Here is an 18928-nt window from a genome sequence, read left to right on the forward strand (position 1 = left end):
GCATGTCATGCACTTTTGTCATGCACTGAAAATGCATATATAAGAGTGTGTGAGTGTGTGTGTGAGTGTGTGTGTGCCTGTGTGTGTGCGTGTGTGTGTGTGTGTGTGTGATCATTAGGAGTATTCTATTTAAGGATGTTGTGAATATTTTAGATGAACTAAAGACACAGACTTACATGACAGCATCTCTTCAAACTCCACACTGTCACGGAACGCTCCCTTTCCCACTGATCACGTGTTATATGTCAGTGCCGTTATGTCTATTGTATGTCACCGTCGAGGGACTACATTATATTTGCTTATTAACAATCGAATAATCTGTCATAACCACGAATGACTGAATTAATTAATTTAATTCTTTCTCATTTCTAATTAAATTAAATTCTTTGTTATTTAATTATTTAAAATTCAATTTTAACAACCATTACACTCCACATTTAGTCTACTTAACTGATATATTAAATATAGGAAGCTATTCATTTCGGCAGGATTCTGGATTGTGTTATGAGATATCCTATTAAGTGACTGTACTTCACACTGACATAGTCAGGCTTTGGACAATACACCACAATACACCACAATACTCCATAATACTCCATTACTGGATCATTTTAAAAACAGCATCAGTACAACCAAAGTCTGAAATGCTGTATGATGGATATCAGACAGCAGTCTCACTCACTCTCTACCACAGTGACTAACACACACACACGTGACCAAAACTGCTGTTTATCGTTCCTGCAGTAAACACACACACACACACACACACACACACACACACACACACACACACACACACACACATGCACGCACGCAAACACACACTCATGCCCGTACACGTACATACACACACGTGCACACACAGCCTATTTGCACTGTTTACCTCTTGACATGTTGACATCTAATCAGCACCACAGCTTCCAATGTGAAACATTCAACCAAATACGTAAAATCTTCTAAACAAAATTTGAGACGTCTGTCTAACACTGACAAACTGTAGAAAAGGAAGAGAGCAGCGTTTAGCTGGAGGATAAATATCTACCTGCCATAACATGAGAGACAGCGACTAGCCCCCCCCCTCCCCCCCCACACACACAGAGACTATATTGCCTTGTTTATTAACACATTTATGTCTAATTATTTACTTCTTCCCCTCCTTACTCTTATTTATTCTTCTTATTCTTCCACTTCTCCACCTTTCTCATCTTGACCTCCTCCAGTTATTATTTCATACCAATTACAGTTCTTTCCAGGTTCATTGTGATAACACAAAGTTTGTAATCTTCTTAATTGTGATGGTTCATTTGTTGTTTGACTGTAATACTGCTCTGGCAGTACTGTTACTGCATATGTTCTTGCCAGTAAAGCTTACCGAGTTGAAAGTTGAGTAGTTTACTGATGACGACTTTTATTGCTTTTGTGGGGAAAAGTATCGGAAAGTGGCTGGAATATTCATATTCATTCATATTCAGCTTCTTTTTGATGGCCGTAACTTGGAGAGCCTACTTGTGCTGTGGGCAGTCTTCCGCTTAAAACCATATGAGTGTTCTATGGTTTTGAGCCCTTTCAAATGTAATTAAGATGATGACCACGTGTTTGTATCTCTGTCCAACACTTCCAAAAAGCCACCACAAAGACAGATGACATTTTGCAGCTGGAAGTTGTGCCCACATGTGGAATAATTCATGTATTGTCTATCAGTTAGGAAGCAGGCTTCCTGAAGTACAGTTCAAATCACAGAAGGAAGTGACACCATTAAAACAGCCTTGATAAGCATGAAGTTCCTTTATGCGCATCCTAAGCCTTCCTATTTTTAGACTGGGAGATTGTCCTTTTAAACGTACGCTTTTGGAATTCGGAAGGCTTTGTTTGTGTGTGACTTTCTCCGGGAAGCTTCTGCCGTGTCCTTGTAAAAAGACCTGCTCTTGCAACATATTACCCAGCACTCAATCCTTGCAAATACGAGCGCGGTGAATGATGACATGTCGCCGATGCAACAGAAAGCAAATTGCCTCCGAAACGCAGAATCTATCTTTTTAAATATTTCATTTGTTGCCCAGCAAACCACATTTGGAATGAAAATGACTGCGAGTCCTGTTGTAACCAGCTGAAGCTCTCTTTCATCGAAAACCCTCAATGTAAGCTGCAGCTAAGAGGTTTGGGCTTGCTAGATTCATCTGGCTGCACTTTTGGCTTGGCAGGTGCGTCGCTCCAAGAACACTCCGAGCTTTATTGTCTCCCCCCACGTTTAATGCTTTATGGTATGTGCCTTTGCGCCGCCGTGGTTGTCTTTGGGAAGGGGCACGCACGGGAGCAGGAGATTAATAGAAGCGTGCGGGACTCCGAACAGGAACGGCTCCTGCTCCTACCCAAATGAGTTCCGCATGCTCCTTAACTCCAGTCCTCTGTAATTAGATCTTGCGCTGCCTTTGTGTTTAAAGGATGGATTCTTTCCACATCTAGCTGTTTTGTGGAAGTCATCAGTAGAAAGCTGTTTTAATCTCTTTCATAGATTTTTTTTCCTCGTCTTTTTTCCCTTCTTTTAAGATTGCGGCTTTGCTGGGCAGCGCAGTGTTTCCTTTAATGTTACGTGTTGTGTAGCATGTGCTTTTCATGTGCTTGGGGAATCTGATCGTTTCATTTCAAATGTGACACAAAGGGTTAATGTTAATTTGCAGATTTGTGATTTCCTTTTGTGTGTTAGTGCATTACCACGTTTTGTTATAGCTCTCTTTCATCTTAATAGCATTTAATCAAATTTTACTCCCTCATAAAGCAAATGAATTCTGTTTTCAAACCCTTTGGTTGTAATTGGGGAGTTTATCTGGTGTAATGAGTTTCAGTACTGGCACAGAGGCAGGATATCATTTAGCTCCTCCTCCTGCCGGGCCCCTGGGAGACGACCCGAGCTCCTTCTCCCTTCAGGAGCTGGGCCTTTAAGTTAAAGCCTACAGTGGAAACCACTGCTACTATTAGCCTGGTGATCTCATGCTATGACACAGGAGTGTCTTCTTCTCGGATCCTCTTGCATGCTCTTAGATTGCATAAAACCATGCACAAATGAGCCCAACTTTCACCAAGTATACCCCAAACTCCAAAGGGTGTTTTTTTTCCTGTAGGCGACCTGTGTGGAGTTCCTTTCTCGCTTATCTCTGGTGCTGGAGTGCTTAGCTAGTACAGTGGAATTAACAGAGATGTCAGACCCTTTCACTCTTAGCGTACGTAATAACCTTATTGATTTCATTTTGGGTGGATAAAATGGTCATTTTTGCCTGTGAGTCTACACTTAGTCATCAGTTGCATTAAAGATCTATATACATACAGTACTGTGCAACTGTCTTAGGCCACCATTAGATTTCATGTTTTAACATTCATATAATGATCATTCATAACTATTTCTCAGTCTCTTTATTAGAATACAACCAGAAAATACAGGACATTTGGATGCAGTATTAAAAAATGGAAATACATCACAAAGGAACAGCTTCTATAGGCCAGAGTGGCAAGTATTTACTGTAATGTCCCCTTACGCTTACAACAGCAGGGAAAGACTAAATCTAAATAAAGAACTGTGGTAAGAGCTGGGTATAATATACCAGAAGATGACTTCAGAAAACTTCAGAACAGTCTCCTCAAAACAACTCAAGATGTGCTTAGTTCCAAGGTAAAGTAAAACCAAACTAAACAAGATAAAATATTACAAAATGGCTTCTACTGGCGTTTGCCCATAGAAGCTATTTTGTTCTGAAAATTGTTTTTAAACATTTTGTGTCCAAATGTCCTGTTTGTCTCTTAATAAAGACTGAGAAATCATTATATACAGTCATTATACCTTTGCTAAAACAACAAATCTATTGGTGTCCTAAGACATTTGCACAGCACTGTATTCAGACCCTTAATTCAGTACTTTGTCTAAGCACCTTTGGCAGTAACGACAACTTTGAGTCTTGGTGGGTAAATCTCTTTGCGGTTTATTCCTTCCTCTTGGCAGATCCTGTCAGGCTCTGTCAGATTGGATGGGAAACGTCTGCGAACCGCCATCTTCACGTCTGTCCACAGATGTTCTGTGGGGTTTAAGTCTGAGCTTTGGCTGGGCCGCTCAAAGACGGCCAAAGCCTCGTCCCAGAACCTTTCCACTGTTGTCTTGGCTGTATGCTTGCTGTGTTCTGGAGACGTCTCAGGGAAGGTTAATGTAAACAGGATGCACCTGGTCTCCAAACACCACGGCGCAGTACAGCAAAAGATCCGAACCTGTTATGCAAATGAAAGAGTTCGGTTATTTAACGTGGTGCGTTGAGTGTTGATTGAAGAACTTTTTTTAAATTTCCATTTAAAATGAAACCTACAATTTAAGTGTGTAAAATAGAAAAAAGGGACGAGGTGTGTGTACTTTCTGAATTGACTCCATGCTGAATCCTAGCCACTATTGCCAGCCTGTCCCACATCAGTAGCCTGCCAGCATCAAGCACGCCGCGGACTTACACATTTGGAGCACAAGCTGGCTCCACAGTACCACTCAGTGGCGCATGTCTCGATTTCTGTTTACTCTTACGATTATGCGCAGCCTTGGGGTGTGCGGTTACTTTGTGGTGTTGCTGGAATGGATAGTATTTTTATTAGCTAACTAATGGACAACAAGTTGAACACCTTGCTGTGTTTACATATAGTTAAAAGGTAAACGGTGATGGGAAACCAGTGACCTAAATGAGTTGAAACCCCCAGTTTTAATTGTAGTATTGATAGATAGACTACATTAACCAGTGTTTCCTAAGGTCTGGTATGTGCAGTAAAACTAGATGCCAATGCCAGCATTGTTTTGGGAGAAGCTGAGAAGGTCTGGAAAGGTAGTTGGTCGATCCTGTTTTTTATTAGTCATTCCCTGAGCAGATCGTGGGCGTTGATCGGGGTTCACGCCATAGACTGTTTGGTTTCTACGCACTCTCACGCTCTCATCATCCTGCACCTCACATGGCCATCTCTCTTCCTGCTTTGTTAACGCACAACCCTGGTAACCCACGACCTTTGCAGATTGCATGCTGGTAACGAAGTGTCTTGGTTATAATTGCGACATGGTCATTTATAGTACTGGTACACACTCGTACGGCAGCTCTACACGCAGCTCATACGTTTGTTGTACTCTAAGAGACACTGCAGCTGAAATCTTGATCAAAGTCTGACAGACTGTGAGATCTCAGCTGAAAAAGTAGAGTATGATGTCCGCGTATGAAAGTCCGTGGGCTCCCACTACTGAGCCGCTGAAATAGCAGGGCCAGTGTTTTGCCTTGGAATAACAAGGCTCCAAAGGCGATTCTCAGAGAAGACATCAAAAAGATATTTTCCTTGTTGCCAAACACACAAATTGTTCTTTTTTTTTTGTTCCACATACAGTTTATTTGTAGTTGTCGCCTGAGTTGTGGGTAGCCGGGGCTCCTGTTTGTTTTTAGATGTCTTCGGCGACACTGCGACATTTTGGAACTAAATTTCTGACACTGCCAGAAGATAACTGTAGGCTGTCTGTGCTCCGAGAGGCAAACAGTCGCCAAATAGCATGACAAATTGCACGTTCAAAGACACACATTTTAGACTTTTTTTTTTTTTTCCAGATAAGATGCCACTCGCCTTGGTGGTCAACGACACAGAAGCCATCTGAAGTCAATCCCGACCATTTTACCTGTCTCACCACGTGAGATTGCAGCTCTTTTGGAATTGATACAAATATATAACATTTCACCCATGCATAATATCCATACACACACACACACACACACACACACACACACACACAAATATTTTAATGGTCTAAGTGCTGTATTAACCACAGTTTGTCGAGGGCGGAGATTCTAGTCATTGCGGGTTACACTCTGTCGCAATCAAGCCGTCTCTCGACTTCTCTCGACAGCGGCTACGTGATCTGCCATATGTAATCAATCATGCTGCCCCTGAAGTCGGAGGGGAAAAAACCCCCACCATACCCCACACTGACACCGATCACAAGTCTTTTAACTCATGACCAAAGAGTTCTTTCAGGGTTCGCGCTGTCATCTGCAATAGCGTAATGGTCATGGTAATTGCACAGTGTAAACATCTTTATCCAGAGCAGTTTAAATATTTTGGAATTTGGACAGTGGGCTTACGTGTGTTCCCTGTATTCAAACCCACCATGTGGTTTTGCTGGCACTTTGAGTAATGCATCTGGAATGATCTGATCTGGTATTTTGGTATTGGTATTTTATTGTGGTATTCAAAAAAAAAATCTAATCTATTTTTCTTGCTTGGGTTTCGGTTCTGTTCTCACCCTGATAGAAAATAAGACGTTCACATCACGGAAGCAAGTAGCAACGACAAGACCACACATTCAATTTCCAAGTGTATTTGACCTGAAACACATAAAGTTTCAGACACAAGTAAATTCATTTACTTCTCACGAATGGTACAATCACAGGGATGTGGCCACGTATAGCTCGCTGCCTGATTCCTTCGTGCTGCTAAATCTGACCCAGTTCATTCAATTCCGCAGTGAATGTACGGCACACTCAGATGTGCGACTATCCAGTGGCCCATCAGATGGCTCCTTTCATCATCTCGTCTGTGTTCCTCACTAACTGCTCTCCTTTGTGGAGCAGAGAGCAGGTCCTCTCAGTCAGCCATCAACAGCACAATCCTCTGACAGCAGAACTCGGTGTTAATGGCAGTACACACACGTAAGAATGCTGTGGGTGCTAAAAATGCTTTCAGGATGGCGTCTGAGTTTTGAAGCCTTCATAAAGGCAAGGATATGCTCTGAAAGTGGTTGCCATTGGTTACAAGGGAATATACCAGCAAGTATATTTATTGGCGGTGAGCTGCACTGAAGTCATTGTGCAATACTAATGAAGATGTGGGCTATATGGACTACCAATATAACCTTATGTGTTGTCTTCCTGATTCAGTTAGCAAAACTAGCAAAAACTAGAAAGAAAACCCCCAAACTAGGCCACTGTCGTTAATACATTACCTACTTACCTACGGATGTTGTTAATACTTACCGGATGTCCATGTTACTGTGTAAATAGATGTCCAGATCTTGTGGCTTTCCTCAAAAATATCGTCACATCCGGACGTGCGCTGACAGAGTCCGCGCGGCATCCTGCGCTCACCTCAGGGGTCCATGCGGTCTTATCACCACCAGGCGTCGGGGAACCTGGACACCGGCCGGCGCAACAACACAACATCACTTATTCACTCTTGCATCATGCTTGCTTTTGAATCCAGGAGGGAACGGGAACTCTTCGACAGGGTGGGAGGCGGCGTGCACCAAGGAAACACCTGCATGGCGTAAACACCAGCTGGGAAAGTTAAATCAAGAGGCAGAGGGTGGGGCTGGGAGGTCCTGGATGGCAGCAGGTAAGGGCAGCCAGAGAGGCAGGCGGCAGGGGTGGCATTTAGTGCCCCCGGGGCGGCGGGCCGGAGTGCAGAGCTTCGCACACAACTGCTGCCTGTGTGGGGCTTGGAACAACCTCCCTCCTTCGTCTCCCCGACTCAGGGCATCCTTCAGCGCACACGGAGCACTGGAGTGGAATGACGAGTCTTTCCTTTCTCGCGCTATTGCCATCGTAGTGCTCTGGGGGAAAAAAAAAAAAACCTTGAAGAGTGTTCCGAGAGAAATGTTACAGCGCCACTGAAAGTAGCCCCACTTAGGGAATACATTTCAGGTGGGTTTTTTTAAAATTTATTTCTTATATATTTTTTTTGGATTGCTTAGTATTTATGAAAGCATTTGTCGGCCCCTCTCTCCCCAATTGCTCACTAGCCCTCCGCTGGGAGTAAAGATTGAGCTCTATATAGTTCTCTATATAAACGCGAGATTGATATATTGATCTCAGGGCGTACACAGCTCTCGCTTAGAAATTTGTTTGGCCATTGAACAGCAGCGAAGAAAAGATTACATCTCCACCCTCTCTCCATCCTTCTCTCCATCAAGGGTATTGGAAGGGGAGGCTCCGGTTTTTTCTTAAAAAAAACGTGTCCGCCTTAAAAACTTGCGCAGTACAGCGAGGCAGCGTTTAAATAATCCCGGCCTCTAATCCCGCACGGTTTTGTTTTTTTCTTTTCTTGACTCGTACTCATTGCAGCGCTGCAGATGAGAAAGGAAAAAGCGAAACCCGGATCTCTCCAGTGCAGGCCCGCGCCGGCGGAGCGGAGACGGCTCTGTTCTGCTCGGGCGCCCTGGCCTGTAGAGGCCTGTGGAGAACACGGTCTGATCTCCACGCTCCCCTCAGATTCCCCGTTACGGCTCTTAGCGTGCGTCCAGCTGCTGCCTCAATGCCGTTGCTATTAACATTACCTCTGTAATTATTGGCCCGATTGTGTGAGCAATCGCTTTCGCAGTTTCGCATTAAACGCAGCAACGTAACAGCATTAAAAGCAGTTATTTTATACTCTTAGTAAAGCAGCCTGTGAACTGATTACGCTGAAATAAATTTGCGGGATGTGTTCTGTCGTAAGGTGTTAAGTGGACTCTTTTGTTTGTATCTTCCCCAATCACATTCATGGTGTTTCTTGTAATATCGAACTCAAGAACTGGGGAAAAGGAAGCCATTTCATGATAAAGGATTTTAACAAGACTCCACTGAGTACTGGTATATATTTGCTGCTTGGATGCTGGAATAGATTGTTTATTCTAGCATGGGACAGGTAAAGATATCAATTCCGCCTCTGCCTGTCTGTTCCCGGTGTCTCCCTTGGTCTTTGTCTTTTCTAATCTATCACTTTTACATGTTCGTCCTCAACATCTCTCTCTCAGGACCTTTGCCCCATGAGCAGTGAAATCAAGCAACCAACTGCAGCTTCTGGCATGGCACTGTTTTCATTTCAAAATTTCACTCACTGAAACCTATCGAGGGGACTTCCGGCCCACGCTATATTTTTCCGCTTTCCATTCTGTTTTGTGACTTCTTTAACAGCGTCGTTTTTTTTCCCCCTGACTTTGCCGGTTGTCAGGAGAAGGCAGTAATTGGTATTGATTGGTTGTTGTTGATGCAGTGTGTGTGCCGCTGAGGTTTGGAGCTAGCTTTAAACGTCTAGCCGCGGATACATCTCTCTCAAGAACCGTATCGATTGCCTCGTGCACATTTCCTTAGCAACTCCCCTCCAGCCTGTTGCCATGTCGCCATGTCCCGCGCTTTTCTTTCCTTCCACTACAGGCGAATGTTTATTTTTAAATCAGGGTCAACAAGCAGTTCCATCCACTTCAGGCAGACAAACAGTGAATTATTGACCGGTGCACGCACTGCATTTATTTGGTGTTGATGCGAAAGCCGCATTCGTCAGTGGCAGTTTTTCTCGTACGGTTCTGCTTTTCTGATGAACATTGTACATTGACTGGCTCGTACAGGGAGTAAAATGATCTGGTGGTTCCGCCATACCTTTCTATGCTTATCGCATGCAAATCGAGTTATGCACGTGTGCACACAGAACAGTCAAATCACTCACACGCATTTCAGTAATTCATGTGTCGTGGTGCTTCTTAGCGTAGTCTGTAGTTACAAGAACGCTTTTGTTTCATTCTGTTCTGCACTGAAGCACATAGGATCTGATATAAAATGACAAGACGTTCAAGCGCAGAATGTTTGCTTTAACTTGAGGGTTTTTACACTTGCTATATGTTTTTAGACAGACACACACTGTTCAGGGACCAGAAGCAGCTCAACAAGTTAACACAATGTTAAATAAAACTGCAACATTTAGCACTTGTCCTCAGGGTGACGACTGTCTGAATTCCTCGTAAACATCACCAGCTGTGGGTAATCTCCCGGAGACGCCGTTTCAGGCCAGTACTGCAGCTGTTTTCACTTCCAGCAACTTTTAGGGTCATTTTTTTTGCCTGCAATCATGTTTTCAGGAGGTGAAATTCCTGCTCAGCAGGGCTCGGGCTGTAGGACTGACTTCACCTGTCGAGAGCTCAACCCCCCCCCCTGGCTGGTCTCTATCCAAAGTATGAATGAATATGTCTGAACAAAGTTTGTCTTACAGGTTTGAGTGCCGCATGCCTTGCTGATTTCCACATGCGTGTCACGTATATGCGTGCTGCATGTTCGCGTGCGGTGGCCGTCACATGCCATGCTGTTAAGCAGATTGCAGTCTTGTTTGTCAGGCTTGGCATTAAAGTCATTTAGATTCTGATTCTGATTCGAGCAGCCATGTGTCCCGCCAGGCTGGCCAAGGCATTCTGTTGGTCTGTGCTGAAAAAGCCTCCCTTTGCACTTGCGCACACATACGTCTTACTAACTTGCACACTCTCTCTCTCTCTATCTATCTATCTATCTATCTATCTATCTATCTATCTATCTATCTATCTATCTATCTATCTATCTATCTATCTACCTATCTATCTATCTATCTATTAACACTCATCTATCTATCTATCTATCTATCTATCTATCTATCTATCTATCTATCTATCTATCTATCTATCTATCTATCTATCTATCTATCTCTCTCTCTCTCTCTCTCTCTCTCTCTCTCTCTCTCTCTCTCTCTCTCTCTCTGTATGCATGTGTGTGTACTTACTGAGGTCATCATGTAGCACTTGCTAGGACAAATTAGAGACCTGTGCCCTGGTTGCAGTCCTCCAGACACCCTTAGTCCTGGATGCAGCACTGAAAACCGTATTTAAAGTTATATGATAACTGTGCCGGAGAAACATTTTCGATGAAGCAAATCCAATGTCCTGCCACTCCTGCATTCCCGTGGCACCATTGGGTGAGTACAGCCAAAGGTAAATCTAGCTACCATTACACCGTGTCCCCATTCTGATCTTAAACACTCAACTCCGATTTCCGCAGATTCATACCAGCTCCGCGCTGTCACTTGGCACCCGCGCCAACATCCTGGCGTTCGGCCACGTGCTGTGCGCTCTGCCCTCTTACCCCAGGAGCTGGCTTTAACGTCCAGGCTGCATCACCTGGCTGGGCTGTCCCCTTTCTCTAAGGGATTGGGTCCTGTCATGCCTCATGGTCATGTGTTTTATAGGCCACTAAAGCATTCTTTTTCATTGTTTTGATACTGATATATTTATTTATATTCTTCCCCCACAAAGCCCTTTTGAGAGATGTGTGTGTGTGTGTGTGTGTGTGTGTGTGTGTGTGTGTGTGTGTGTGTGTGTGAGAGAGAGAGAGAGAGTGTTTTTTTATTCTAGGCTGTCCTATGACACCAAACGTATTTTAAAAATCAAATACATGCAGTCGTTTCTGAGAGAGGACGGACTGGCATTGCAGGTCTTTAAAAGCTCAGCCTCTGAGAAAACACATCATCTCACTGCTGTTACAAAACACATCATCTCACTGCTGTTACAAAACACATCATCTCATCGCTGTTACAAAACACATCATCTCATCGCTGTTACAAAACACATCATCTCATCGCTGTTACAAAACACATCATCTCATCGCTGTTACAAAACACATCATCTCACCGCTGTTACAAAACACATCATCTCACCACTGTTACAACCTGCAGGAGCCAAACACATCATCTCACCGCTGTTACAAAACACATCATCTCACCGCTGTTACAAAACACATCATCTCACCGCTGTTACAAAACACATCATCTCACCGCTGTTACAAAACACATCATCTCACCGCTGTTACAAAACACATCATCTCACCGCTGTTACAAAACATATCATCTCACCACTGTTACAACCTGCAGGAGCCAAACACATCATCTCACCGCTGTTACAAAACACATCATCTCATTGCTGTTACAAAACACATCATCTCACCGCTGTTACAAAACACATCATCTCACCGCTGTTACAAAACACATCATCTCACCGCTGTTACAAAACACATCATTTCATCGCTGTTACAAAACACATCATCTCACTTCTGTTACAACCTGCAGGAGCCAAACACATCGTCTCACCTCTGTTACAACCTGCAGGAACAAAAATACACACCATCTCACCTCTGTTACCTGCAAACCTTTCTGAAACAAAACATCAAACAGGACTTTTAGCTCCCCTACATCTTTTTAAGGTTTCTTGTGAGCAAAGTGCAAAGTGTTGAGACACTTATGTTTTTGGGAGCAAACAAATGCACAAGAGACTTTTCATAATGAATCTGAGCAAGTCAAGGCTGGGTCAGGCCTTTCCTGTACCTTTGAAAACTGCCTGGAACAAACTTCTGAAAACCACCTTTTGGTTTTTACGGAACAGTGGGTTGATCCAAGCTATTGCAGGTGGCACTCCGCAAGTGTGTGTTTTGTCATTTAAACAAAATGGTGGAATGTTTAGACGCTTTACTGGTGTCTTTGTAGTCATGGTGAGGGGGGGAATCATATGTGACAGTATACGCACTCGAGTCCCCCACCCACCATTCCCTGTAGACGAGAGCGATGCGTTCAAACGCACCGTTTTCCGAGAGGGACTTTTCCAAGCTGCCGCACACGCACATCTGAAGCACTTTGTTGGGCTTACGAAGTGTGTCCATGAGGGAGGAGCTGAGACCGGCCTTGTTCAGAAATGTGTCAAGGAGTCTATTGCCCCTTCAGTTCATCAACATTACCGAGTCCTCTGTGAGGCGTCTCAGGAATGTTAGCGCAGTGAGCGCGAATGGAAAAGATTTTAGAAGGCACGGGCTGCCTGCGATTCTGCAAGGGACAGCTTTCATCTCCAGGACACAATTAACGCTGCCCTTCATCTGAAACGTGCGGAAGGTCTCACGTAAGAGCTTGAAGAAGACTTGCATACAGACCCTCTCAATAAATCTCTCTGCTAATCCCCTAGAAAGAAAGTAAGGCATAAAAGACATGATAAATAAAAAAAATCATACACGAATTTTAAAAAAGACCAAGCCCTCGGATCCCTGTGAAAAACCTTGCATCAGAAATAAAAACCATTAGATAACATAATGCAGGCGAGCAGCTGTTTCGGCGTGCGTCAGAATGCAACGCTCTCGTTAGAATGAATGGGCTGACTTGGTTTCTGTGCTTTGACTTGTAGCCTAGCGCATGTTTTCAGCCTTGACTGAAAGGCTGAGGTGGATGTGGGGTCATGCACTGCGGAGCGGGAGAGTCTGGTTTGCCTCTCTTTGTGACTCTCCCCAGCCACGGAAAAGAAGCCAAGTTTCTTTCATGGCTCGTTTCAAACCTCGGGACAAAAATCAGGCATTTCTATGACCGCTTAGAGTCATCTAACCGACGACAGCATTTGGTCTAAACCCTTTACGGGCTGTTTTTCTGTTCTTTTTTTTTTTACTTGCGATTTTTGTGTTCATGACTTTCTCCTAATCTAATTGTTTACATATGCAGAGCTGCATGGGTGTAATGTAAAGTGTGAAATCTCCTCATCACTGAGCACTTGCGCTAACCGGCATTAAATGACGTTTGTTTTCAAGGGCAAAACGTTCTTGAGAAAAGGGACGTCCACGCTGCAGCAACAGCACACGCGCAAACCACAACAAACAAAAACACACAACCCTGATTGCCAGCTCCGCGCTAGACCAACATCTGCGTCTTGCCCGGCAGGGGGAGGCTAGCACTGGCTGATCTGCTTTAGGCTGCCGCCACCATGTTTGGTTCTGAGCTACAAGAGAGCGAGTAATAATTCCACAGAAGTTAATTTCTCCAGGAGCTTTGGTGTTGCAATTATGCCTGTGCGTTCTGGCCTGTGCTTACCTCGGCATGCACTTTGTTTCGCTTTCTCTCTCCTTCTCTGTATTCCTCTCTCTCTCCATCCATGTCCCTATCTTTCCCTTTTCTCCTCTCTCTCCTCGCTCTTTTTTCTCTGTCTGTCTATCCCTCGTCTCGCGTATATTTTGAAAGAATACGAGGTTGATGGAGTGAACAGGGGCTACAGACCCACACAAATGCATTTGAGGCGACGAGCGCACGCACGCACGCACGCACCCACACCTGCCTGCACCCACGTGCACTCATGTACGTGCACACGCGAGCACTCACACACGGCCCCGAGAGCTTTTACCCACATCTGATTTTTTTGATAGTAGCATCCTCCTGATTCAATTTTTCAGCGTGTATCCCCCCCCCCCCAGAAGGAGTCAGCAAACTAAAAAAAAGATATAAAATCTAGCAAAAAGAGAGAGAGCGAGAGAGAGAGAGAGAGAGAGAGAGAGAGAGAGCAAGAAATAAATAAAACAACTCGCTTTATCCTCCTCTTGTGGGAGCGGTAATGGTGGCTTCTCCATACTACGCTAGCTCTCTGCTCCCAGACTCAATAAAGCTTTGGCTTTGTGAGAACTGACGGGGCTCACTTATTGATATGGGCTGCCCCTGGCCTGCACAAATCATATGTGCTGAATCCCTCCCCTTATACTTTGCTTTCCTTCAATTGCAGAATTCTATGGCCTTGGTTGAAAAGCAAGGAGTGTGCGCGCGTGTGCGCGCGTGCGTGCTCGGCTCCTCCCACGGAACGGAGGCGTGTCCTGTACGAGTCCTCTCGAGTGTGAGAACAGTGAAACGCTTTGCCGACCCATCCCTGATTGAGGGACACCCTGGCCCTCGGAGACGTCGATGGTGATGGGCCAAGCATGGATGCTCATCTCGTCTCCCCACCCGGACCCCCGCCCCCAAGACCCTCGACTCTCTCACACCCCGCCTCTGGCCACAGTTCACACACGCGATTCCCTCCGCTGGCTGCAGGAAGGGCTCCTCCTTGCAGGAAGCGTAATGCCGTGTTAGTAATACATTTGCATTTTTCCAATTACATTTATTCATTTGGCAAGCGCTTTTATCCATGACAACTTGCAACTGAGGCAAAATGCAATAAAAGCATGAAACCATTACAGGAATGAATTTCAGCCCAGTGCTGCAAGACCAAATTTCCAGTAATTAAACAGATACAAGTGTAAAATGTGTGTAATAGGGGAAAAATGTGTGTTTAAAAAAAAAAATGTTTGTGATGCATTGTTTTGTGTCCAATCTACCGCCATTCCTAGCCACCCTGTCTCTGCAGCGTGTCAGGGGTGACCATTACTGGAACCTTCTGGACTTCGGCTGGCTTCTCTTCAGCTGAGCGGCTCCCTGTCTAGAGCAGACTGGTAATCCATTTTTTTTTTGCTGCACTATAAGTTGAGCGAAAGAGACTTAGCATACTGGGCGTAGTGTGAGAGGGGGAGTGGCGTACTGGGCGTACTGGGTGTACTGGGCATAGTACGATCCCTCTCTCCGTGCCCCCCTCCACATGTTTCTCCTCTGCTCTCCATCTAACACCAGGTACGTAACTGTAATTTTCTTTCTACAGCTCCGCATGTATTTCAATTTGTCGGCGAAGTCCAAGGTTAATGATTCCACGTTACTTTACAGTGACTTCATTTTGACCATGCCTCAAAGACACACACCGCCAAATCGAAAACATAACTAAGGAAGCAATTTTCCCCACAGATAGAGTTGTTCGTTCACCCGTAGTTTGATGGAGTGTGCAGGGAGGCAGTGGCACCGGCCTGTCTCCTCTACCTCCTCCATCTCCTCCACCTCCTCCATCTCCTCCAGTCTCCTCTACCTCCTCCATCTCCTCCACCTCCTCCAGTCTCCTCTACCTCCTCCAGTCTCCTCTACCTCCTCCATCTCCTCCACCTCCTCCATCTCCTCCACCTCCTCCAGTCTCCTCCAGTCTCCTCTACCTCCTCCATCTCCTCCACCTCCTCCATCTCCTCCACCTCCTCCAGTCTCCTCCATCTCCTCCACCTCCTCCAGTCTCCTCCTATCTCCTCCAGTCTCCTCCATCTCCTCCCATCTCCTCCAGTCTCCTCCATCTCCTCCCGTCTCCTCTACCTCCTCCAGTCTCCTCCACCTCCTCCAGTCTCCTCCATCTCCTCCAGTCTCCTCCATCTCCTCCACCTCCTCCAGTCTCCTCCATCTCCTCCACCTCCTCCATCTCCTCCAGTCTCCTCCACTCTCAGAATGGGCCAAGGCACTCATGAAACTCATTAACCAGAGCCTACAGTTACTGTAACGTTCTGCGTAAATAGACTTGTGGCTAGACTTATATGCACAGTATACATTTTAAAAAAAGAAAAGCACATACAACTCGCCCCTGTAGCAGACCTGTTTTTGGGTTGTGTAGAAGCTTGAAGGCATCTACATTACTGAAGGCTTCACGTTTAAGACATATTAATTCAAATATAAATAAATCACAGAATATATTGGAAGACCAAGTGTATTACAAGGACTCTCTGGTGTATATTTCAACTTGCATTGTTTTGGTTGTGGCATTTACTAGGACCTGAAACCTCTGAGGTTATAAAAAACTAAAGATTTTTTCATATGTAAAAGGCTGACTACAGAAACCCACAACACCAAGTAACTTACAAAAAAAGTTTTAAGAACTGCAGCGTAATACTATGGTGCTGGATACCTCTTGGTCAAGATCACCTTGAAATCACATGACCCAGCAGTGGGCGTGTCTCCAAAGCTCGGTCCATATTCTCCTTGGTTTGGGATCTATGGCTGAATTCTCCGTTAAATAACATTCCACGGGTCCGTGGCGTAACATAAACTCCCAGCTGCAGGTCGATAAGCTCCGCACTACACCCTTCTGATTTAATGGGCTTTCGGCTTAGTAATTTTCCTAAGACTGGCCAATGCGAGCCTCTAACTCTCCTCCTTCTCTGTCTTTCATTCTTTCTCATTGTTCATACTCCCTCCCTCTCTCTCTCTCTCTCCCCCCCCCCCCCACGCTCTGCTATAATCAGTCAGACTCTTTAGGTTTTCCTTCGGGGGTTCGTGCATGTAACCCTTTTATTAGATTATATACCTTGTCTTTTTGTGGGGGAGAGATTTATCCTTTTCATTATTGGGAGAAAGCATTTAATCAATAATTGTTGGGGCGGGGATTTATGGTGACGCAGTCTTTTTTAAAAATCCGCAGGGTGATGTTATTTATGGCATCAAGGCCTGGCGTTCTGGAAGTCACTCCACACCATGATGGGCAGTTTTCTGCCTACCCCTGCATCCTGTCCGGAGCCCCGGGGTTCCTTGTGTAGGACGAGGCAGTTCCAGAACTGGTCTCTGGTCTTTACTGGAGAAAGGCTTCGATTCAACACATAACTATCGCTCTCCTTCACCAGTGAAATTTCCAGTTTGGCAGTGCACGTGTGTGAGATGTGATACCCTCATGACCTGTGTCTTCTCTCCCTTTCGCCTCCTAAACTTCACTGTAGGTTTCAATTTGATTTTTTTTTCTCCAGCAATTTTCACACCATGTAAAGTGCTATCTGCCACCTTGCTTGGCTAAACCGAGCGATCGTCTCTGGCCAACAGTCCCCAGTCTCCCTCCAGGAGAGTAAGGGGCGAAAGAAAAAACCCTCTAAGAAGCTTAAAGGATTGTGGAAGCTGTCAAATTGGCGTGGGCCTCTCTACCACGCTGCCTGCACAGCGTCTGGTTGCTCAGCTGTGTCTCTGCGCATGAGAGCTCGGAGGATGTGTCTCCAGCACCAGGACAGCTCTTAATGGACTTCTGAACGTTTGATTTCTGCCTTCGGCCTTTAATTGTACATAAAAGTTTTGGACGAAATGCCTGTCGGTGAATCATGACGCATCTCTTGGTATTTTTTTGTTGGGAACTGTGTTAGTTTTTATCAGGACTATTTCTCGGTCGCAAAGTGTCAGAAAGGTGGTGTGTTTGGAGATTAACTCGTTCTAAGATACCTCCACATGCAGGTGTACACACACACACACACACACACACACACACACACACACACACACACACACATACACACACATCTCTGCAGACACACATGCACATGCACACTTCCATGAGCTAGCACGCGCACGTGCACACACACACACACACACTGAACTGAAATGAATCTCAAACATGACATTGATGGGAAAGGAGTGTGTTGAAGTTTAGGCCAACAGCTTTCAACAGTATGCACTGGATTGCCCCCCCCACACACACAGAGGAGCTTCTGTCCAAGGCCAGCTTTGCTATCAGCAGATGGCTAATTCAGAGCTCTGTCCCTGCTGTTGTTAATATGGGTCCTGCTGGGAGTCTGATGGTTCCTGGGCAGCTCCTGTGTGGCAGGACCACTGGGGCCACTTAAGAAATCACAGTGTCACCACAAGGGCGCGTGGGCCCCGCCTCCTCCTCTATGTCCTCGGAGGCGTCCTCGCTCCCACGGAGGCTCGAGGTCATCGGTGTGTCATTGTGAAAGACAAGACCTGGCTTTTTCTTCTGGGTCCGACTACTGATCATAGAGAACCTCTGACCTTCATGATTTTGGTCCTACTGTGACAGAAAATATTCTTTACATTTTCTACCCAAAGGTCTACACTTGTTCATTAGGCTAACCAACTTACGCAGGGTAACTAACTTATGTGAAGTGATGTCTTCCTGGTGCTGGATAATCAAATTGCATAATGAGTTTGCCGCACCCGGAAACAAATAAATAATCAACTGTAGCAATCGTTAAGCAGCTATTACAATGTAATTACTGTATAAAAAACCCCCAAATTGCCACGCAGAACTGTGTCACTGCAATTCTGCCCTTTACACGGAGCTTGTACGTTCTGGTAGGAGTGAAACGGTCATGCCGGCTTGCGTCTGATGCGATACGGTAACTCGCCAGTGCGAAGAGAAAATTCTGCACCAAGATAAGCGGCTGTTGGACGGCAGAGGTGATGAAGTAGATGAGAGAGGAAGACATAGGCCGTATAATGCTGGAGGCAGTGGAGGCTTCGTATCAGCGACACAGAGATGAGAGTTACATATATGTATGGCCTAGATGTGTGTGTGTGTGTGTGTGCGCGTGTGTGTGTGTGCATGTGCATGTGTATCTGTGCATGTGTGTGGAGGGCTGGGATTGAGTTTGTTTTTCAAATGTCAAATTCTGACCTTTGAGGTTATTTACTCTGCAGTCAACTCAGATGGACTACATGCTTTTGGAGATTTTACTGAACTATACTGATATTGTGATTCCCA

General features: G+C 45.1%; 1 long non-coding RNA gene across 2 annotated transcripts; it reads left to right on the forward strand.

Annotated features, from left to right (window-relative positions):
• Nucleotides 1-1914: 1914 nt before the first annotated feature.
• Nucleotides 1915-18703, forward strand: LOC113585551 (uncharacterized). Of its 2 annotated transcripts, none has more exons than XR_014120098.1 (3): nucleotides 1915-2201; nucleotides 14339-15041; nucleotides 16871-18703. It is a non-coding gene; the product is annotated as an uncharacterized LOC113585551 (long non-coding RNA). The 2 variants fall into 2 exon arrangements; XR_014120099.1 differs by having other exon boundaries at nucleotides 1915-2138.
• The last annotated feature ends 225 nt before the right edge of the window (nucleotides 18704-18928 follow it).

Source organism: Electrophorus electricus, chromosome 26 (assembly GCF_041902795.1).
Source record: "Electrophorus electricus isolate QZ-2024a chromosome 26, ASM4190279v1, whole genome shotgun sequence".
NCBI classification, from domain to species: Eukaryota; Metazoa; Chordata; class Actinopteri; order Gymnotiformes; family Gymnotidae; genus Electrophorus; species Electrophorus electricus.